Source organism: Galeopterus variegatus, unplaced genomic scaffold (assembly GCF_000696425.1).
Source record: "Galeopterus variegatus unplaced genomic scaffold, G_variegatus-3.0.2 Scaffold4118, whole genome shotgun sequence".
NCBI lineage: Eukaryota > Metazoa > Chordata > Mammalia > Dermoptera > Cynocephalidae > Galeopterus > Galeopterus variegatus.
The window spans coordinates 118,863-125,873 of NW_007730229.1; the positions used below are offsets into that span (position 1 = coordinate 118,863).

The 7,011-nt window shown below is 51.9% G+C and overlaps 1 long non-coding RNA gene across 2 annotated transcripts; it reads right to left on the reverse strand.

The window, feature by feature from the left end:
• Positions 1-3,501: 3,501 nt before the first annotated feature.
• On the reverse strand, positions 3,502-6,762 carry LOC103602380. 2 transcript variants are annotated; one of them, XR_551526.1, is made up of 2 exons: positions 5,511-6,762; positions 3,502-3,797 (listed from the first exon to the last, which is right to left on the reverse strand). It is a non-coding gene; the product is annotated as an uncharacterized LOC103602380 (long non-coding RNA). The 2 variants fall into 2 exon arrangements; XR_551527.1 differs by having other exon boundaries at positions 3,502-3,800.
• Between the last annotated feature and the right edge of the window lie 249 nt (positions 6,763-7,011).

A 7,011-nucleotide genomic window follows, 5' to 3' on the forward strand; every position in this document is an offset into this window, starting at 1 on the left:
GTGACGACTTTGCAATATTTCCTGGAGAGAGAAGAGAGATTTTTGTCATGCCGTTTTTTTCTGGAACTACCAGAGTCCATCAGAACACAGAACGCCAGATCCCTAGATGAAATCCAGTAGGTCGAGATGTGTCCCCCACAAACCCAGGCATTGCAATAAGGTGCATGGCTCCCACGAGAGATGTGTGCTATGCTTGTGACCACGTGCTACACTAGCAAGTGTTCCTGATGCAGGAGAGCTTCTTGCTCACAGGAGCCAAAGAAAGCCACGTCCTCAAGAGCTTGCCCCCATGGTGACTGGGAGAATTTCCCACAGCCTCCTCCTTGCATTTCAGACCTCGCTTCTAACATACTTCCAGAGCCAAGCCCCCAGGCCACATCCTATCGGGGGCGACCCTGGCCCTGTGTCATCAGGTTGCCCTGGAAGGTTTCGGCTAGCCATGGTGGGTGTCCCTGCAGCCAGTCCAGAGCAGATGGGAATGCTGGTACCCAGAGTAACTGAGAACTCACAACCATCTCCCACAATTCTAACTCCCTCTGGAGGGCAGATACCACAAATGCCCCAGAGGCACTCCCCCAGCATGAGCAGGTGATAAGGCAGAAGTTAGAATGTAAAGCAGCAGTGCTCGTTCCCAACCCTGGGTAAATACATGACTTTTACAACCCTCATGAAAACATAACCATGAGAAGCCCCTACCAAGGCCGCTCTTTTTGTGGACTGTCTTAGACAGCTCAGGCTGCTATAACAAAGTAGCACAAGCTGGAAGGCTTATAAACAACAGACAGTTCTTTCTCACAGCTCTGGAGGCTGGAAGTCCAACATCAAGGTGCTGGCAGATTCGATTTCTGGCGAGGGCCCATTTCCTGGCTTGCAGATGGCTGCCTCCTTGCTGTGTCCTATCAGGTTAGGACCCCATCCTCATGACCTGGTCTAACCCTAATGTCCTCCCCAAAGTCCCATCTCCAAATACTGACAAATTCGGGTTAGAGCTTCAGCATATTAATGGGGGACCGGGTGGGGATAGGAAACACAAACATTCAGCCTGCAAAAGAGTCCATGGTGTTACAGAGCAAGGGCTCGCTGCCTGACGCACACAGAAGCCAATGCTATGGCACTGGTTTTTGAAAAAAGAAAAGGCTTTATTGTGAGGTTGGCCAGCAAGGAGACAGGAGGCAAGGCCCAAATCTGTCTCCCCAGTCTAGGGTCTGGGCATGTTTTAAGGGGTAAGGAGCAAGAACATTTTGAGCTGGCAGTGTCATTGGTCAGTGCAGTGGATCTTCCTTACCCCCAGCTAGCCTTTCCCAGGGGCCCGTGGATGGCCTTCAGGACTAGAGGAGGGCGTCTGAACCCTGGCCCTAGTGACACTTGGAGCCAAATGAGTCTTTGTTGTAGGGCTGTCTTATGTGCTGCAGGATGTTGAGCAGCATCACAGGCTCCTATACATTAGATGCCAGTAGCACCCCTCCCCCCAGCTGTACCAACCAAAAATGTCTCCAGAATTGTTGAATGTCCTGGGGGTGGGGGAGGATATCTAGCCCCCGATAGTTGAGGACTATTGGTTTAGAGAAATTTGATTTCCATGTGACAACCTCTCACCCTGAGAGACCCATCCCGTCCTTATGCTGCAAGGCATGTTCTGATGTCAGCCTCCACCCTGGTGTCTCCTGCCATATCTGCTGAGTGACTTGACTGTTTCCAGTTTCCACCCGGTTGGAAAGTCTGCCATAGCCAAGCATGGGGTGGAAAAGAGGGCTCATGGGGTGCTTGGCAGGACTGGGGGGCAAGGAAGGATCCAGAGTGGTCTGGCCTGTGGTCGATAGATGGTGACCATCTCAGGGTATTTGTGGGTTACCCACTTCAACCTCATATCAACCTAAAAGGTGGGAATTATAATTTCTGCTAACACTCGAGGAACCGTGATAGCCAGAGGTCCCGCTGTAGCTTTGTTTTGTGTCTTTTTTTCTTTTTTTAAGATGACCGGTAAGGGGATCTCAACCCTTGGCTTGGTGTTGTCAGCACCATGCTCAGCCAGTGAGCTAACCGGCCATCCCTATATAGGATCTGAACCCATGGCCTTGGTGTTATTAGCACTGCACTCTCCCGGCTGAGCCATGGGCCAACCCCTTTATTTTGTTTCTAAATTGTGGTAAAATATACATAACATGAAATTTATCATTTTACCCTTTTTCAGTGTACAGTTCAGTGGCATTAGGTACATTCACATTGTTGTAAAACCATCACCACCATCTGTGAGGTACTAAATAGCAAGCTGACAAAGTCCTTGCTATTCTAGGGAAGCCAGCAAGGCTGGCATCCCTTTTGCCTACTTCCCCCTTCTCCCTCCCCTTGAGGTCTGACCTTTGTTTGAAGCCAGGACCCTGGAAGCTTTGTAAATGAGAAACTTATGTTCTTATTTTGTTGATAAGTAGTTAGCTATGAATCTTCAAGTGCCCTGGCAGCTGAAAATGTTCTATAATAGCTTGGTACCAAACATAACTGATTTATTTATTTATTTATTTATTTATTTATTTATTTCAAAAGATGACCGGTAAGGGGATCTTAACCCTTGTCTTGGTGTTGTCAGCACCACACTCAGCCAGTGAGCAAACCGGCCATCCCTATATGGGATCCGAACCCATGGCCTTGGTGTTATCAGCACCACACTCTCCCGAGTGAGCCACAGGCCGGCCCCTGACATAACTGATTTAATCAGTACGGTTTGTTATTTTCACTGGCTTATAAAAAGAAGCCTAAAATAAACTAAGATGCTTGACAGGTCAGCAGCCTGAAAGGTACTCCTGACCCCATAAAGTCTGTCTCTTCATTTCCCACCATCTCCCCTCGGGGCACTGGTAGGTAACAACCATCCACCTCCAGAACTTTTCCCTCTTCTCAAACAGAAACTCTGTCCTCACTAAATAACGACCCCCATTCTCCTTCCCCCAGCCCCTGGCACCCACCATTCTGTTTCCTGACTGTGTGGATTTAACTACTCTAGGGACCCCATATAAGGGAATCATGCAGGATTTGTCCTTTTGTGTGTGGCTTATTTCACTTGCCATAATGTCCTCAAGGCTCAACCCTGTTGCCCCACGTGTCAGCATTTCCTCCCTTTTAAGGTTGAATAATATTCCACTGTATGTATATATGCATTTTGCTTACCCATTCACACGTCAACGCACACTTGGGCTGCTCCCGCTTTTCGGCTGTTGTGGATGGGGCTGCTATGAACATTTGTGTACAAGCTTCTGTGTGCACATATGTTTTTAATCTCTCAGGTTTTTAGGGAAGAGTGGAATTGCTGGATCATACAGTAACTCTGTTTCATGGTTCGAGGATCTGCCAGCCATGCGTGTTTCTGAAGCACAAACGCAGCCTGTGGTTTGCACTGCAGTGGGTGTTCTGCGGCATCACTCGGAGGCCCCTGGTCCAGAGCACAACTGCAGGGTGGCGTGGGGGGTTTCCTGTGGGATTCGGAGGAGAGAAGGAGTGCCTGCCATCTCCACGGGATGCACAAGGAATTTATTTATATAATGTGAGATTTTTAGCCCATGTGATTATGGAAACGCATTTCTTGAGTTTCTTTCTCTGATGCCCAAACAAAAATAGACCGAGGAACTGTAAAAAGGGACTGACTATATTTCCTCGAAGCTAGGCACTTGCAAACTCTAATTAACTCTTCTTCTTTCTCTCCCCTGACGTCAAGAAGTAAACAGAATCTAACAGCTGAGCACAGTTTGGGTGTAGGTTTGCCGATGACTCACCAACAAGTCACAGCCGAGGTGCCAGTTGCTGCTCTGCTATGAAAAGAAAACCTATTTTAGGCAAAACTGACTTCGCGGATTCCTCAGAATAAGCAGAGCCCCGCAGACAAAACCCATTCTGACGTCTGGCTGGAGCCGGAGCCCCGCCCCGCCCCCTCCCCTCCCCGCCTTGGCTCCGCTGCACCCCTTCGCTGTCCCAGCCCCCTCCCCTGGCTCCGCCCCCGCCCTCCCTTGGCTCCGCCCCTCCCCTGGCTCCGTCCGGCGCCCCGCCCCCTCCGTCTCATGCTGCACTACCCACGCCCCCAGCCGCACCGCCCCCAGGGTCACGCCCACCAGCTCAGCCTTTAACATCCTGGGAGGACAGACCCGGTCGGGGGGGGTCTCAGGGGCTACCCTGGACGCCGCTGAACGTCTTGGGGCGCTCGGAGTCGGAATTGGGTGATCTCGCGGGTGCGTGAGAGGGACACCCAGGCGAGAGCCCTCGGGGGAGTGTCCACCGGAGCCAGGGCGGAAGCAGGACGCCCCCAGTAACACAAGGCTCGGCCGCCGCCCGGCCGGCCCCCGTGGCAAGCTGGCACTGACCCAAGCGCACCAGCATGCGTGTCCTCACCGACCACCGACCACCACCGTCGTGGCCTTACTGTGGCCCAGTAACACAAGGCTCGGCCGCCGCCCGGCCGGCCCCCGTGGCAAGCTGGCACTGACCCAAGTGCACCAGCATGCGTGTCCTCACCGACCACCGACCACCACCGTCGTGGCCTTACTGTGGCCATCAAACCAAGACGCTCCTGGCTTCCAGGGCTGTGCGCCACCTCCTGCCAGTCTCCTGCTCTGTCCCTTTCTCGGCTTCCACAAAACTAATCGCCATTATGATCATGATAATTCATTCCAGGCCCACCCGAGAGGATGAAACGGAGGCCTGGGGGTCACATGGGTGTGCTAGACATTTCTTTTTTGGAAAGTTCCAGCAGAGCACCCCTCCCCCATGGCCTGCTTGGCCGCTGGCTCTACGGTTCAGAGCTGCCCCCAGCTCCCATACTCATACTTATTGTATTGGGGAATGGGAAGCCCCTCCTTCGTGGCCAGCGAGATTTAGGATAAAAATAAATAATGTAATTGCAGAGGGTGGTGCACTTCTAGTGGCAAAGGTCAATTCCTTTTGAGCCTGTGTGGTAGCTCTTGAACAGTAAGCCAAGTGCTCCTTAACGGTAAATCTGGAGTTATGTGGACAACTACCAGCACACTGTTTCTGAGACACTAGCTCTTGCTGCTGGGGGACATGCTGGTTTCTTCAGCTGGTGGACACAGAATCAGCCTTGGGAAGTAGGGTGGGGGGAGCATTGCTCTGTCCTCTCTGGACTTAGCCCTGTCCCCCTGCCTCCTACTTTTCAAAGGTCAGAGCAGGGGCAATCATTCCCTGGAGTACGAATGAGGACCCATCTGATCCAGTCACCCACCCGCTCTTTCCAGGGCCACTATGCCTTCACTTAGGATTGTGATGCAGCCAGCAGGCAGGTGAGAAGAGATGACTCCCAGCCCCCTGGTAGAGATCCCACTGGCTGTGGGAAGCTGTGAGGTAGGCGGCCGGATCCCATACAGGACAATAGGAGCCACACTGAGGACAGAAAGGCCCCTGCCAGGCTGTTACTCCAGCTAATGCAGGCTCCCGAGGTGCCCTGGGGAACAGACCACCCTCTCGGGAATGCTCATTTTTGTGGTAGTTAGTGTCTCTAATCCAATACTTACCTGGTTAGTGTCATGAGCTTCATTTTGCAGACTTGGAGGTCAGAGGGAGTGAGAAATTTGGCTGGTATGGAATCCTGACTTTGCTGCCTCCCAGCCAGGTAGCTGGGTTGCTGGGGCACCCTCTCTGGACCTTGGTTTTCCCATTTCTTGAGTGGGCATGGTTCCTTGTGGGAAGTCGAGGAGCAGCAAATGAAAAGTGTTTAGCAAAGCTGGTGGCATGCAGAGGCTCCTCAGCTATGTCATCAGTTGATATTATGGCCTATTCTGTAGAGCCTCAGTTATGCACCCCTTTGCCCTCCAACACATACCGTGTGCATGACACCCAAATCCAACAGTTCTGTTTACTTCTTGGCTGTTGCAGCACAGTTGCCCTATTTATGACACTATATCATTAGTGTATCATGGGCTATCTCTGGTAGCCCAAGATCGGTGGGCAGAAGTGTTTAGAGTCCTCCTTTGAGACTGGTAACTGATATACGGTTTTCTGCTTAACAGTAACACTTGCTTAGACTGTATGATGCTCGTTGTCCTTGAAAAATAACTTAAGGAATTTCTTTGATGCCTAGGAGGAAGACGTATCCCTCAGGAGGTTTGTGTTTGCTTCTCCCAACACCTGGGGGAGCTGCATTTCCTATTTGCTTTAAAGACTGAAACTTTTTGTATGACCTAGGAAATACGAATTTGGGCTGCAAACCCTGCAAGAGCAGACTGTGAGAATGACTTCTAACAATACCACTATCCTTTGCTCAAGGACAAGGTCTCAGTCTCTGGGGGTGGTTCATACTCAGACTGACTTGTGGTTTACCCTTTAGTTGAGTGTAGCCCTTGGGGGTCCCCGACTCACGGGAAGAGGTTCTCCAATTTCATGTTCACCTTGGGCCAGCCCTGCACTCTTGCCCAGGTCCCACCTCCTTCCCTAAATGAAGAGCTCCGTTTGTTGGGTTCCGCGGATGTCCTCAAGGCAGTATGAGTTTCTGACCTTTGCTCAGCGCTCTGGGTTCCGTCACCCAGATGTGCGGGCTGACGTTCTTGCTATCGTGTGGGCTCTTCCGTGCTCCTTAGATATTTTAATCAGCATTCCGGTAATTTTCAGCAGAAGGTTGGCCCAGTCTGCAGACAGAACTCATCATGTGCTGTTATTCCCTCCTTCGGCCTTCAAGCCCGCGTTCACGCCCTTGGTCACCGTGCTGGCACACTCTTACCCAGTGCCACCACGTGGCTGCACTGCGGCTGAGCTGAGCACTGGGAAATAGGGACCTAGGGGAGAACTTTCCGTGTCAAAGGTTATTCTGGATATTTCCGCGAAGGGAAGCAAAGCAGACTATTCTGCCCTCAAAGAACTGCGGTGTGGGAAGGAAGACAGACTCAATAAAAGCGAAACAAAACATAAGCCGGCACCTCCAGGGCTGCAGGAGACGTGCAGGCGGAGAAAGCCCTCACACGGCTGCCGGTGCCGCGGGCCGGCGGAGCGGACGGAGGGCACGCGCGGGGCGGTAGGACG